The 16,616-nt window shown below is 46.2% G+C and overlaps 1 protein-coding gene across 3 annotated transcripts in view; it reads right to left on the bottom strand.

Annotated features, from left to right (window-relative positions):
- OCA2 (OCA2 melanosomal transmembrane protein) overlaps window positions 1-6,407 on the bottom strand; it is a 229,999-nt gene extending 223,592 nt beyond the window's left edge. For 2 of the 3 annotated variants that reach the window (XM_024747301.1, XM_024747300.1), the window contains exon 1: window positions 6,312-6,407. The gene's annotated coding sequence lies outside the window, so the exon portion shown is untranslated. Of the gene's footprint in view, window positions 1-6,292 lie in introns of all 3 variants that reach the window. The other variant, XM_024747303.1, reaches the window with a different exon arrangement.
- Window positions 6,408-16,616: the final 10,209 nt, after the last annotated feature.

Genomic DNA, 16,616 nt, shown 5'->3' on the forward strand with positions numbered 1-16,616 from the left:
AGTGGATTTTGACAAAGGTGCAAAAACAATTCAATGCAAGGAATACAGCCTTTTCAACAAATGGTGCTGGAGCAATTGGACATCCATAGGCAAAAAAGAGAGAGAGAAGAATTTTTAGCTCTGTCTTACATCTTATATGAAAGTTTATCCAAAATGGACCACAGACTTAAATGTAAATTGTAAAACTATAAAAGCTTAAGAAATACCTTCAGGATCTGGGGATTGGCAAAGAGCCTTAAACCTGGCACCAAAAGCACAATCCATAAAACAAAAAAATTTTGATAAATTGAAATTCATAAGAATTAAAAAATTTTGCTCTGTGAAAACTTAAGAGGATGAAAAGACAAATTTCAGGCTGGGAGAAAATATTTGCCAATCACATAATCAGAAAGGGACTAATATCCCTAATATATAAAGAACCCTCAACACTCAACAGTAAAGAAACAACCCAATCAGAAAATGGACAGAGGGCTTCCCTGGCGGCGCAGTGGTTGAGAGTCTGCCTGCCGATGCAGGGGACGCGGGTTTGTGCCCCGGTCCGGGGAGATCCCGCATGCCGCGGAGAAGCTAGGCCCGTGAGCCATGGCCGCTGAGCCTGCACGTCCGGAGCCTGTGCTCCGCAACGGGAGAGGCCACAACAGTGAAAGGCCCGTGTACCGCAAAAAAAAAAAAAGAAAATGGACAAAGATATGAGTCACTTCACTGAAGAGTATATATAGATGGCAAACAAGCACCTGAGAAGATGTTTAACATCATTAGCCATTAGGGAAATGCAAATTAAAATTACGATGACATATCACTGCATACCTAAAATTTAAAAATAGAGACACCACCAAATGCTGGTAAGCAGGCAGAGACTGGACCCCTCACACACTGCTGGTGGGAATGCAACATGTCATAGACAGTCTGGAAAGCAGTTTGACAGTTTCTTATAAAAGAACTATCATATGCCCCAGCAATTGCACTCCTGGACAGTTATCCTAGATGAATGAGACTTTCTCTTACACAAAAACCTATATACAAATATTCATAGCAGCTCTATCCATAATAGGCCAAAACTGGAAACAACCAAGCTGTCTGTCAACACCTGTCGATATCTGAGTGGTTAGGAGGCAGGATCAGATGGTGGGAGAGGAGGACCCTGAGCTCACCTCTCCCCATGAACACGTCAAAACTATACCTACATATAGAGCAACTCTTGCTGAGAATGACCTGAAGACTAGCAGAACAGCTCATCTACAGCCAAGGCTCTAAAGAAACAAGCACACAGAGTCTGGTAGGAGGGGAGGTGACGTGATCTAGTTGGGACCCACATACCTAGGAAGGGACCCAGAAGAGGAAGGGGATATCACAGACTAAGGGATCTTCCCTAGGCAATGACGGGTTCAAGCCATGTATTAGGCACCCCAAGCCTGGGATCTGACACTAAGGGGATGAGCCCACTTAGCTGATCTGAAAACCAGTGGGGCTTACCAGAGGGCTGAAGGAAATCAAGACTCCGCTTGAAGAGTGCATGCACTTGCTTCCTCCAGTCCCAGCTCAGAGGCAGCAGACTGAAAATTACCTGAGGCTCTGGCTAGTATCCCAGGACTGACACAACATGCTCCCCACTCACCTGGGCCCTTCCTGCTGATACTTACTAACCCGGCTCCAGGCCACGCTACTCCGGCCTCACTGCTGCTCCAGAGGATGTGTCCAGAGTGTGGTAGAGGGGCTCATCAGATGACAGCACTGGGTGCAAGGGTGCCCAGGGGACAGTGCACATGGGGGGTGACACTGGTCATGCCCTGCTGGGGAAGACAGGGGGTTCTACCCCTGTGCCCTCCCCAACCTGGCCCAGCAGCCATTGTTTGCTGCTCCGGGCCAGAGGGGAAACTCAACAATGGAGGTGTTGAGAAAAGGGGATCAATAGAGCCGTGCTCCCCACGCTCCAGCCAGGGCTAGGCACCTGCAGCCCTTCCCAATGGCTCTGACAGCAGAACTTGGCTGGGGCTTTGTGGGCATGATGGAACTTCTTTGCATTTACAGAGGAGAGCTCAGGTTTGGTGCGAATGAGGCAGCAGGGACATGAGGGACAGGAAGTGGAAGGCAAGAAGTCCTAGGTACCTGCCCTCAGTGGCCTTCAGCCCAGCAAGACCACACCTAAACAAGCATCTCCTTGGTGCATTGCGTGTGTTGTGGTGCTGTTCTGGCTGTCCTGAGAATGTGGTGCCCTCTCCTGCACAGGCATGCCAATTAAATAAAGTGTATTACTGAATACAATGCCAGCGTGGTGGTTTTACGGTAGTGTATAAATTAGCAGCAGCAATACACATCAGATGGAAAATGGTTTCTTTGTAAATTTTAAGGACACCTTTCTCCAAGTTCTTTAATCATTTGACATAATGCAATAAGGAAAGGAGAAGACAGAAAAAAAGCATACTAGCTGCTGAGAAAACTTTATTACTAGAAAGAAATCACTCTACAGGCAATTCCCTCTTCCCATGGACAACGTCTAAGTCCTGAGAAGACACCCCAGTCATGGAATGTCCCTCTCCACGTAACACACCCTTCAGGACCAAAGCTTCCTTCTTGGTGCAGAACTGTCCAGGTGGCGGCAACCTCGGGACTGTGGCTGGGTCCACTGAATTTGGTGCACTCTTTCTAGGTGGTAAAGCCCAGGGAAGGTGCAGGTGTAGACTCTGGGGCCGTGGAGGCCGCCGGGAGTCAGCCTCCTCTCAGCCCAGCCTGTGCACAGAGACAGACATTTCCCTGCAAGGGCAGTGCAGGGGCCTTTGCCCTTATCCCACTCCAGGCCAGGACACAGACTGTGAAGTCTGATCCTTAATCCCTTCAGATGGCTCTTGCAATGACCGACCTTGGTTAAAAGCTTCCCTTTATGTTCTCATTTTAAAGTGTGGACCACGAATGTTGCCTGCCATGTCAGTAAACAAAGGATGTTGTGGCCATCGAGCAATCAGCCTCTGCAGCCACTTCTGACCGTGCACCCTGAGTAGATTCAGGATGGAGAAAAGCATGTGGGATGCCGGCCCTAGATAGCTGACGTGCATATCAAAGGAATGATTTAAGTGAGCCCAGACTCTAGTATCTTCCCATATATAGAAAAGCACTAAACTCCTTAATTTGAGATGTCTGGTTCTTTTTAATTAACAGTAATCTTTTGATGTTCCGACTACCTGGGTTTTGTGGCAAAAACTCCTATATATCCTGGCTCCCCCCTTACTTCTTCGAAGCAGTCCCTCAGAGCTATTCTTCTGAGGCATGAGTCCTCAGAAAGTCCACTGAATAAAGTATAATTCTCAACTTTTAGGTTGTGCTTTTTTTTTTTCAGTGGACAAGAGTGGCCTTCCTCTGAGCTTGGAGGCTAGGAGAGTTGCCCTCCCACTCAGTGCTCCGGGAAGTGGGCTTTGCCAGCCCAGCTGCAGGCTCTCTTCTCTCTTCTCTCTCTCTCTCTCTCTCTCTCTCTCTCTCCACTGTGGGAGATGGTAGATCTGAGGTAGGAGATAGATGGACCCCTGAGCCGGACAACTGGGGTTTGTCAAGTGGAGCAACACTGAAGCTCTGGTCTCACCCTGACACTCCAAGGACAAAGCTGGTGGCAGAAGCTGAGCTCTGCTGAAGTAAGGAGATAAGATGACTACTCCTGAGGTCAAGGAAAACTTCCCTGTCTGCACATGCGCAGGAAGGCTTCTTGGGGGTCAAAAAGGGAGGGGCCGCCACCCCATAGTGTGTATGGACATGCACCCACAGGCCTCTGGGGTGAGATCCAGCTTAGCAAAAAGTTGTGCATGCATGTGGGGAGGGTCCTGGGACCAGTCAGGTGTGAAAAAAGAAACAAGATAATTGACCAAAGGTAAACAAAGACCTGGAAGGACTGTCCTATAGAAGGGATTTAAATCGCCTCTGTACCGCGCTCCGCATTCGGGACGCCCGCCCTCCTCTCCCAGTGTGTATTTCTGCCCCGTTTCTGACTTTTACTGCGTTCCTCCTCATTAGAGAGGATGCTTATACCCCTTCTCTCTGGGTGTGTATTTCTGCCCTGCTCTGTCTCAAATAAACAAATTGCGTCTCTGTGCACTCTCCCATACGTTGTGCTGTGTCTTTAATAATAAACTTTGTACCTGTTTTTACAGTTTTTGCTTCCTTGAAACATTCTTGCTTTCAAACGGGGGAAAGAGCTAGGTCCCCTTTGCTTCTAGCCTCTAGCTCCTGGTGGTCTAGCGGCGAGGATTCCTGGTTTTCATCCAGGCTCCCCAGGTTCAATTCCCGGGCAGGGAACTAAGATCTCTCTTCAGGACCCATCTCAGCTGTCCCTCCGAGATCAGATCCTGCTACCTGAAAAGAGACCTGCGCTGGGCGGGATCCTGCTCCCACTCCTGCAGAGTGTGTTTCCTGTAGGCTGGGGGTCTCGGGGGTCCTGCACATGGGCGACCTGCGCAGGTGCGCGGCTCCCTGAGGAACAAGCAAGTGCCTCTGCGCAGCCCGTGGCAAAATCCAGAATCAAACCTCTGTAAAATCCAACCAGGGGCTTCCCTGGTGGCGCAGTGGTTGAGAGTCCGCCTGCCGATGCAGGGGACACAGGTTCGTGCCCCAGTCCGGGAAGATCCCACATGCTGCGGAGCGGCTAGGCCTGTGAGCCATGGCCGCTGAGCCTGCACGTCCGGAGCCTGTGCTCCGCAACGGGAGAGGCCACAACAGTGAGAGGCCCGCGTACCGCAAAAAAAAAAAAAAATCCAACCAGCAAGTGAGGTTCTCACCCGCGGACAGGTGACTCCCCAGTTCCCCTCTGCAGCCCAGACCACTGTGTCCAGCTGCCGTTTTGTCTACCCCAATGTCTCCAAGGTGCCCAAACACCCCCATTGAAGTCCTGAGACCTGGCCCTTCACCCGGGGCCCTGCGACCGTTCAGGTGCACATATCACAAACCAGGAGCGCCTCTGACGACTCCCTCTGACCCTGCAGACCCCTCACCTAGGCAGTGCCCCCTGACCTGACTGTGCAGCCACTTCTCAGCTGGCAGGACTCAGCAGTGGCTTTCTAGAGCCCCCCAACTGCTCCCTACCACTTAACCACAGTGATCTTTCCAAAACACACATGATGCCCTGGACTCAGGCTTAAAACCTTTCTCAGGCATCTAGGCTGCTGAGTCCCCAGCAGCAGCTAGGATCTCCCCCTCCCCCATGATTCTTGATGATCTCAGACCTCAGCTAACCCCAAGGGTGTCACGTCTTCTCAAAGAACAAGAATAGTATCAGCATTTGCTTTTCATCAGTGCAGTAAAACTTTAGGAACTTATGTTCCTAAATCACCCCCACATTACACCTAATTTGAACAACTGCATTCAAGTGTTTGTAAGTTGAATTTGCAATAAGAAGCAGTTTTTGTGCAATCCTTTACAGTTTACCTAGAGCTTTCACCTCTGTTGTTTCTAATGAGATTTAATCCTTATTAGCAATTATAATAAGTGCAAGCAGGTATCCCCAGATGCATTCAAGCTCATAAGGCCCTCCAAGCCCTGGCAAGCCTTGCACCAGGGGCCTGGACATGCCCACCTCTGACAAGCAAACCCCAGGGATGGCATTTGCTAGATGATGTAGGTTACAGTGGACTGCCTTTATTTAGGCTATAGAAACAGCCTACCCTGCTCACAGCCTCCTGTTGGCTCTTCCTCAGAATCACTGCACCTTGTAGAATTGTCACATCCCTTAAATCAGTGCTCAGCCAGGCCAGTGTGGTGGGAGCCCCAGACACCTGTCCTGACATCCTGGGCCAGGCCTGGGTGTGCAAACCCAAACATATCCACACCCAGGGATGCCTGTGCTTAATATCCATGTCCTTGGAAAGAACTGGCGACATTAAATCCATTTATTCCACTGTGTGTGGGCAGAGTGCAGAGAAGCAGCTCAGAGGGGTTCAATGTTTTCACCCTGGCACATTCCATTCCACAGGAACGCCTGACCAGCACTCACGTGGGTTAAGCCAGCAATGGGAGCAGATGCCACCCAGCAGTTCAGGCAGAACATTTGCTGCCTGAACACTTCCAAATTCTCCTCCCCCTTATCCCCATGGCCCACCCGGGCTCGGGCACCCTTTGTCCTGGGAACTTGCCTCCCAGTGAGCCATTAAACCCAGGAAATGCTTGACATCATAGTGAGCCTGTGTTCTCACACCAGCTACTCAGTCTAGACTTCGCGCATTTTCCCTTAGAGGAGCTCTCCTTGCTGCTTAAAGCAACAGCTCAGCACAGGCTTATGAAAACCCCACCGGCCCCCTCGAACAGGTTAGCTCCTCACCTCCTCTCTCCCAACTAACCTGAAGACTTGATCTTCCTCCAGGAGTGAGTTTATGGTCCAAGGTGAGAGCTCTGAATGGTGACGGAGGCAGTCCCAGGAGTCAGGCGCTCCCAGCCCGCTCTGCAGTTCTCCTGCCTGCCTGGCCACGCCCACAGACATCACGACAGGCAGCCCCCCGCAAGTCCCCGCTCCCTCCCCTGCTCCCTCACCCCAGCAGCTGCAGGAGACAGTCAGGAAATGAAGACAGGAGGCTCCTGGCCAGAGGCCAAAGCCCTGAGCCCTCTCTGAACGCCAGGTGTTACCTGCCCTCGCTGTGCCCTTGTCAAGCTCTACTTGTAGAAGGTAGCCAAGTATTGATACTTGTAATGGGTTTTTCCCTGTGAACAGGAATTGGGAAAACGCAAAATGAGTGAATATTCTGCCTACTTTTTTCTGTTCTGCGTTTTAAGAGTTCTCTGCTAGAGCTGATAAACCTGACCAGTGTTCCTCTTATTTTCTCATGCCCTTTCCCGCCTCCAGCCTAGGGCTGTGGCCAAAGTTACGCTTGTGGAAAGCACTGTCTCATACAACACACAGACACACACACACACACATAAACAACACACAGACGCACCCATATACAGATGCACATATGGACACTGACACATAAACTACATACATACAGATGCACACATGGACACACACGACGCATAAACACACAAAGAAATACAAACAGACACAGAGACAGGTAAACTATACACAGACACACACACACCACAGACACTACACACACAGAGATGCAGAAACACACAGAAATATAAACAGGCACACAGAGAGACACATAACTACACACACTCCAACACACAGACATATGTACAGACACATTAACTACACAGACACACAGGCCTGCAGTGGACTGGGCAGCCCCACTGGAGCTTAGCCTACTGGGCACTGCCCAGATATTGGCAGGAAGTCCAAGGCTCTTGGCTCATCAACAGTGTAACAGGCAGAACCCAAAAAGATATCCTTATGAGAGGTTCCTCTCCATGCCTCTCTGGGAGAACCATTTATTCATGCAGCCCGGCTGCACTAGGTGTTTGGAGGCACAGACTTAAAACAAGCATGTTGTACAAGGCAGGGGGCTGCCCAAGAGCAAGGACCAAGGATGCAGGGTCTCTGGGTCCCCCAGAGCATGGTGGGCACTGCCATAGCGCAGTACCACTGCTGGCACTCTGGCAGGAAAACCCAGCCTCTCCAAGAGGAGGCCCAGTGCCATGTTTGTAGACGTCTCTATTCAGATTGCCACAGGCAGCCAGTGTGGACACAGCAGTGACCCCATCCACATGGAATGGGGGCCACACTGAGCCTGTGGCCACCCCAGGAATGTCAGCACATCTGCACTCAACCATAGCCAAGTCTTCCTCCAGCACCTCAAGTCTTCCTCCACAGGGCAGAAAGTGGCAAGGGGACCCCAGGGCATGAATATGCAGGCATCTGGGGCAGACAGAAGGTTCCAGTCTTCTCTGCCCTTACAGAATGATCTCCACACATTGGGAGCCTTACTGTGGGGGCCAATCTATCCGAAGGAGGATCATGAAGCACCAGCAGGGCAATTGTGGCCACTGCATGGCTCTCTGTGCCTAATGCCCATATCACTAGCATCCATGTGCAGACCCCAAGCCTAGCCCATGTCTCTTGTGTAGTTGCTAAATATTTGCAGGGGAATCAACCCTATTCCTGCTCCAGGGGTGGGCTTGCATGGCCTAAATTATGGAGGAAATCTCAACCCTGCCAGGAATTGGCATTTGCCATGTCCAAACCCACATGGCAGTGCAGCCCCCTCAGAGCAGGGCAGAGCCTCCGAGACCAAGCACCACACTGGACCAAACCATGAGCTCTCCATCTCTGGGCTTCTGAGTCACTGCCAACTCTCCCTCCTGGTCGTTGAAGCCAGGTCCTGGTGGGGGTTCCCTTCTTGGCAGCTGAGAACAAGGATTGGATACAGCAGCATCACTAGAAGCCTGTAGTGTAATTCAGGTGGCCCTGCTACCCCATGAATGGGGACTGGATTTCTTCAATCAGAAGTGATCGGGGACAGTCTTAGGAATGACATGGTAATTTGACCAAGATATCACGATAAAGTCATATTTTCTTGGATGGCTCAGGAAATTCCAAAATAGGAGTTCTCTAAGTGTTCTCAGCAAACAGCAGCATCACTGGAATCAGACATAAAGGCCAAGGTGACTGTTTTGAAGTACACGGTACAGTTGACCCTGGAACATTATGGGTTTGAACTGCATGGGTCAATTTACACGTGGATTTTCAATTGTGCAGAGGGTGGGCATCCCTAACCCCCACATTGGTCAAGGGTCAACTCTACTTGAATGTATAAATTCCAGCATATCTGTAATAAAACCTCTTTTCTTACATTATACGTAGTGGTGGGTTTTGTGTGAATGTGTGTATATGCATACTTTATGTTTGTGGGTGATCCCATAAAGGTCCCCCTGGCCTCTGACTCTCAATTGGTAGTTATGACTCAGAGTAATCCCCTTCCCAGTCCTCCAGCCACCTCTTCAGTGGAAACCTGCCTGCAGCTTCCCTTTATGAACCCCACCCACCCCCAAGGATCCCTGTAACCACTTGCTCTCCAGGCTTCTGTGGTCCCCAGACATTGCCTGCTCTGACTGCACAGCCCATGTGTCCTGCTCACCCACTGGTGCTCACAGGTGGTCAGCTCAGCCAAGCCTGTGCACTGACCCTTAATAGATATGGGACAAGAGGGGATGCTGGGGCAGAAAGCCAGAGCAGCTTCCTTCTGCCTCATGGCTGAGATCAGAGAGTGAAACCAGAAAGAGGAAAAATCAAATGCAGACTCACACGGGTCTTTATCTACTGCTGTAACAAACCACTCCAAGTTTAGTAACAAAAATAGCAACCATTTATCATGCTCCCAGATTCTTTGGGTCTGGAATTCAAAAAGGCACAGTGGAAACAGCTCATCTGTGTCCCAAGACAGTCAGGGTGGCACAAAGGCATGAAGTAACTTGAGTCTGGGGGCTGGAAACATCTGGAGGTGCGCTAGCTTACCTCTGGGGTTGGTCTGCTGGCCTTGCCACATGGCCTGTGCCTTGACACTTGGACTGCCTCACAACATGGCAGCCAGGGGCCAAGAGTCAGGAAGTGGAAGCCAACAGGTCCATGAGGTCTGACCCAGGACTGGCAGGTGTCACTTCTGCCATATCCCATTAAACAAGCAGTCACAGAGGCCAAGTCCAAGGGGAAGGACACAGCCCCCAGTTCTTGATGTGAGGAATGTCAAAAAACATTATAGCCATGTTTTAAGTTGCCACAGACTGCTCTCTAGCCTAGGATACAGCAACTGAACAGGGAAGGCTTCATGCAAGCAATGGGAGGAATTCTGGATCAAATTCTGTAGTTTAAAGGCATTTAGTGGGGATGAGACAAGATGGCAGAGTGGAAGGACATGAATTCACCCCTTCTTACAGAAACACCTAAATCACAACTAACTGCTGAACAACCAATGATCAAAAAAAAAAAAAAAAACCCAAACACATTCTATCTTGCAATTAACATATGGGTTCCCTGAACGCTTTTGTAAATCTAAGGTGCATTATGAGATTTTAGGGATCTTATTTAAAAACCGGAACCTACAAAAAAAATACCCTACATCCAAAGATAAAGAAGCCACAATGAGATGGCAGGAGGAGTGCAAATGCAATAAAATCAAATCCCATACATGCCAGGTGGGAAACCCCCAAACTGGAAAACAATTATACCACAGACTTTCTCCCATAGGAGTAAAAGTTCTGAGACCCATGTGAGATTTACCAGCCTGAAGGTCTGGCAATAGGAGGAGGAAGCCCAGAGTATCTGGTATTGAAGGCCAGGGGGGTCTGATCACAGGAATTCCACAGGACTGGAGGAAACAGAAACTCCATTCCTGGAGGGTGCACACAGAGTCTTGTGTACACCAGGACCCAGGGGAAGAAATCAGTGACCTTGTAAGAGACTGGGCCAGACTTACCTGCTAGTATTGGAGGGTGTCCTGCAGAGGCAGGGGGAAGCTGTGGCTTGCTGCAGGGACAAGGACACTGGCAGTGGCAGTTCTGGTGAGTACTCATTGGTATGAGCCCTCTTGGAGGCCACCATTTTCTCACCAAGATCTGGCCCAACCCAACAGCTTGTAGGCTCCAGTGTTGGGATGCCTCAGACCAAATAACCAACAGGGTGGGAACACAGCCTCACCCATCAGCAGACAGGCTGCTTAAAGTCCTCTTGAATAAATAGCTGCCTGATAAACAAACCCCTGACACAGCCCTGCCCACCAGAGGGACGAGACCCAGCTCCACCCACCAGTGGGCAGGTACCATTCCCTCCCATCAGGATGCCTGCACAAGCCTCTTAGACCAGAATCACCCACCAGCGGGCAGACACCAAAAGCAAAAGGAACTACAACCCTGTAGCCTGCAGAACGGAGAACATAATCACAGAAATTTAGACAAAATGAGACAGTGGAGGAATATGTTTCACATGAAGGACAAGAAAAAAACCCAGAAGAATAACTAAGAGAAGTGGGATAGGCAATCTACACAAAAAGGAATTCAGAATAATGACAGTAAAGATGATCCAAAATCTTGGAAATAGAATGGAGGCACAGATCAAGAAGATATAAGAAATGTTTAACAAAGACCTAGAAAAACTAAAGAACAAACAGAGATGAACAATACAATAACTTAAATGAAGAATACACTAGAAGGAATCAGTAGCAGAATAACTGAGACAGAAGAACAGATAAGTGAGCTGGAAGACAGAATGGTGGAAATCACTGCCACAGAACACAATAAAGAAAAAAAGAATGAAAAGGGATGAGGACAGACTAAGAGACCTAGGAGACAACATTAAACGTACCAACATTTGCATTATAGGGTCCCAGAAGGAGAAGAGAAAGAGAAAGGGCTGGAGAAAATATTTGAAGAGATAATAGCTGAAAACTTCCTTAACATTGGAAAGAAAACAGTCACCCAAGTCCAAGAAGCATAGAGAATCCCAGGCAGGATAAACCCAAAGAGGAACATGCTGAGACATATAGTAATCAAACTGACAAAAATTAAAGACAAAGAAAAAATATTAAAGCAATGAGGGAAAAGCAACAAATAATGTACAAGGGAATCCCCATAAGGTTATCAGTTGATTTTTCAGCAGAAACTCTGAAGGCAAGAAGGGAGTGTCACAATATATTTAAAGTGTTGAAAGGGAAGAACCTAAAACCAAGAATACTCTATGCAGCAAGGCTCTCATTCAGATTTGACGGAGAAAAGAAAAGTTTTACAGACAAGAACAGCTAAGAGAATTCAGCACCACCAGACCAGCTTTACAACAAATGCTAAAGGAACTTATCTGGGCAGAAAAGAAAAGGCCACACCTAGAAACAAAATTATGAATGGAAAATCTCACCAGTAAAAGTAAACATATAGTAAAGGTAGGAAATCATCCCCCTCAAAATATGATATCAAACCCAGCAATTGTCAGAAGAGGAGAGCACAAATTCAGGATATTGGAAATGCATTTGAAATTAAAAGACCAGTAACTTAAAAGAATCTTGCATATATATAGACTGATATATCAAAACCTCGTGGTAACCACAAACTGAAAATCTATATTAGAAACACACACACAAAAGAAAAAGGAATCCAAACACAACACTAAAGTTAGTCATCAAACCACAAGAGAAGACAACAAAAGAGGAAGGGAAGTAAAAACACCTACAAAAACAAATCCAAAATAATTAACAAAATGGCAATAAGAACATACATATCAATAATTACCCTAACATAAACGGAAGAAATACTCCAGCCAAAAGACATAGACTGGCTGAATGGATACAAAAACAAGGCCCATATATATGCTGTCTACAAGAGTCCTACTTCAGACCTGGGGACACATACAGGCTGGAAGTGGGGGATGGAAAAATGTACTCCATGTAAATGGAAATCAAAAGAAAGCTTGAGTAGCAATACTCATATCAGACAAAATTGACTTTAAAATAAGGACTATTACAAGAGAAAAAGAAGAACACTATATAATGATCAAGGGATCAATCCAAGAAGAAGATATAACAATTATAAATATATATGCACCCAACATAGGAGCACGTCAATAAACAAGGCAAATACTAACAGCCATAAAAGGAGAAATCGACAGTAACACAATAATAGTGGGTGACTTTAACACCCCACCTTCATCAATGGATATATCATCCAGACAGAAAACCAATAAGGAAACACAGGCCTTAAATGACATTATACCAGATGGACTTAATTGATATTTATAGAGCATTCCATCCCAAAGCAGCAGAATACACATTCTTCTCAAGTGCACATGGAATTTTCTCAAGGATTGATCACATGCTGGGTCACAAAGTGAGCCTCAGTAAATTTAAGAAAACTGAAATCATATCAAGCATCTTTTTTTTTTCAAGCATCTTTTTTGACCACAATGCTATGAGATTAGAAATCAACTACAAGAAAAAAAAAACAGTAAAAAACAAAAACATGTGGAGGCCAAACAATATGCTATTAAACAACCAATGGACCACTGAAGAAATAAAAGACGAAATAAAAACATACCTAGAGACAAATGAAAATGAAAACACGATGACCCAAAACCTATGGGATGCAGCAAAAGCAGTTCTAGGGCTTCCGGGAAGATGGCAGAAGAGTAAGACGTGGAGATCACCTTCCTCCCCACAGATACACCAGAAATACGTCTACACGTGGACAACTCCTACAGAACACCTACTGAACAATGGCAGAAGACCTCAGACCTTCCAAAAGGCAAGAAATCCCCCACGTACCTGAGTAGGGCAAAAGAAAAAACAGAGACAAAAGGATAGGGACGGGACCTGCACCTCTGGGAGGGAGCTGTGAAGGAGAAAAGGTTTCCACACACTAGGAAGCCCCTTCATGGGCGGAGACTGTGGGTGGCGGAGGGGGAAAGCTTCGGAGTCACAGAGGAGAGCGCAGCCACAGGGGTGCAGGGAGCAAAGCGGAGAGATCCTCCCACAGAGGATCTGTGCTGACCAGCACTCACCAGCCCAAGAGGCTTGTCTGCTCACCTGCCGGGGAGGGTGGGGCTGGGAGTTGTGGCTCAGGCTTCAGTCGGAGCGCAGGGAGAGGACTGGGGTTGGTGGCGTGAACACAGCCTGCAGGGGGTTAGTGCACCATGGCTAGCTGGGAGGGAGTCTGGGGAAAAGTCTGGACCTGCCGAAGAAGCAAGACACTTTTCCTTCCCTCTGTTTCATGGTGCGAAAGGAGAGGGGATTACGAGCATTGCTTAAAGGAGCTCCAGAGGTGGGTGCGAGCCGCTGCTAAAAGCGCGGACCCCAGAGATGGGCATGAGACGCTAAGGCTGCTGCTGCCGCCACCAAGAAGCCTGTGTGCGAGCACAGGTTACCATCCACACCCCGCTTCTGGGGAGCCTGTCCAGCCCGCCACTGCCAGGGTCCCAGGGACAACTTCCCCAGGAGAACTCACGGCGCACCTCAGGCTGATGCAACGTCACACCGGCCTCTGCCGCCACAAGCTCGCCCCGCACTCCGTGCCCCTCCTTTCCCCCAGCCTGAGTGAGCCAGAGTCCCTGGATCAGCGGCTCCTTTAACCCTGTCCTGTCTGAGCGAAGAACAGACACCCTCCGGCGACCTACATGCAGAGACGGGGCCAAATCCAAAGCTGAGCCCATGAAAGCTGTGAGAACAAAGAAGAGAAAGGGAAATCTCTCCCAGCAGCATCAGAAGCAGTGCATTAAAGCTCCATAATCTACTTGATGTCTCTGGAATACATGAATAGACAACGAATCATCCCAAATTGAGGAGGTGGACTTTGACAGCAAGATTTATGCTGGATAGCTTTGCTTCCACCATTTGTCCTAGTGTTCTATCCATCCATTTTATTTGTTTTGATTTGTTTTGTTTTTTAAATTTTTTTTCTTAATAATTATTTTTATTTTAATAACTTTATTATACTGTATTTTATTTTACTTTATCTTTCTTTCCTTTTTCCTTCCTTCCCTCCTTCCTTCCTTCCTACCTTCCTCCCTCCCTCCCACACTATAACTGATTCACTTTGTTATAAAGCGGAAACTAACACACCATTGTAAAGCAATTATACCCCAATAAAGATGTTAAAAAAAAAAACAACTTACTAACATATATAAAAGCATAATCAAACACTGTTTTCAATCCATCTGTTAGCATTTGTAAAGCATTTGACTGTCGGTAGTGAAGAAACCTAAAGAGATATAAACAAGTCTTTAAAATAATAATTTGGAAATTCCAATCATTATATATTCTTAATAGTGCCATATTTTAAATTGTTTATTTTTCTAAGTAGTCTATTTTTATATTCTATCTTAACAGTAGAATTAAAACTGCATGCAATACAATAAAAAAAAAAAAAAAGAAAGAAATAATGGGAATCCAAAGTGGAAAAGAAGAAGTGAAACAGTCAGTGTTTGCAGATGACATGATACTGTACATAGAAAATTCTAAAGATGCTATCAGAAAACTACTAGAGCCCATCAATGAATTTGGTAAAGTTGCAGGATACAAAATAAATACACAGAAATCTGTTGCATTTCTATACACTAACAATGAAAGATCATAAAGAGAAATTAAAGAAACAATCCCATTTAGCACAGCATCAAAAAGAATAAAATACCTAGGAATATACCTACCTAAGGAGACAAAAGATCAGTACTCCAAAAACTATAAGACGCTGATGAAAAAAAATCGAAGATGACACAAACAGATGGAAAGGTATACCAGGTTCCTGGATTGGAAGAATCAACATTGTGAAAATGACTATACTACCCAAAACAATCTACAGATTCAATTCAATCCCTATCAAATTACCAATGGCATTTTCCCCAAAACTGGAACAAAAAATTTTTTAATTTGTATGGAGACTCAAAAGACCCCAAATAGCCAAAGTAATCTTGAGAAAGAAAAATGGAGCTGGAGGAATCAGGTTCTCTGACTTCAGACTATACAAGAAAGGTACAGTCATCAAAACAGTACAGTACTGGCACAAAACCAGAAATATACATCAATGGAAAAAGATAGAAAGCCCAGAAATAAACACACACACCTATGGTCAATTAAACTATGACAATGAGGCAAGACTATACAATGGAGAAAAGACTCTTCAATAAATGGTGCTGGGAAAACTGGACAGCTACATGTAAATGAATGAAATTAGAACCCTCTAACACCATACACAAAAATAAACTCAAAATGGATTAGAGACCTAAATGTAAGACCAGACACTATAAAGATGTTGGGGGAAAAAATGGGCAGAAGACTTAAATAGACATTTCTCCAAAGAAGACACACAGATGGACAACAGGCACATGTAAAGATGCTCAACGTCGCCAATTATTCAAGAAATGCAAATTAAAACTACAATGAGGTATCACCTCACACCAGTCAGAATGGCCATCATCAAAAAGTCTACAAACAATAAATGCTGGAAAGGATGTGGAGAAAAGGGAACCCTGTTGCACTGTTGGTGGGAATGTAAATTGATACCGCCACTATGGAGAACAGTATGGAGGTTCCTTAAGAAACTAAAAATAGAACTACCATACAACACAGCAATCTCATTACTGGGCATATATCCGCAGAAAAACATGGTTTGAAAAGAAAAATGCACCCCAATATTCATTGCCGTGGTGTTTACAACAGCAAAGACATGGAAGCAACCTAAATGTCCATCGACAGATGAACAGATAAAGAAGATGTGGTATATATATACAATGAAATATTACTCGGCCATTCAAAAGAATGAAATAATGCCATTTGCAGCAACATGGATGGACCTGGACATTATCATACTGAGTGAAATAAGTCAGACAGAGAAAGGCAAATATCATATGATATCACTTATATGTGGAATCTAAAGAAAATGATACAAACGAACTTATTTAGAAAACAGAAACAGACTCACAGAGAACAAACCTATGGTTACCAGGGGGAGGGGTGGGGGAGAGGGATAGATTGGGAGTTTGGGATTGACACATACACACTGCTATATTTAAAATACATAATCAACAAGGACCTACTGTAGAGCACAGGGAACTTTGCTCAGTACTCTGTAATAACCTAAATGGGAAAAGAATTTGAAAAAGAATAGATACATGTATATGTATAACTGAATCACTTTGCTGTACACCTGAAACTAAAAGAACATTGTTAATCAACTATGCTCCAATATAAAATAAAAAAAAATTTTTAAAGGCATTTAAAAGAGTAATGACCTGTGGAGCT

Source organism: Neophocaena asiaeorientalis, unplaced genomic scaffold (genome assembly GCF_003031525.2).
Source record: "Neophocaena asiaeorientalis asiaeorientalis breed wild unplaced genomic scaffold, Neophocaena_asiaeorientalis_V1.1 scaffold236, whole genome shotgun sequence".
Lineage (NCBI taxonomy): Eukaryota > Metazoa > Chordata > Mammalia > Artiodactyla > Phocoenidae > Neophocaena > Neophocaena asiaeorientalis.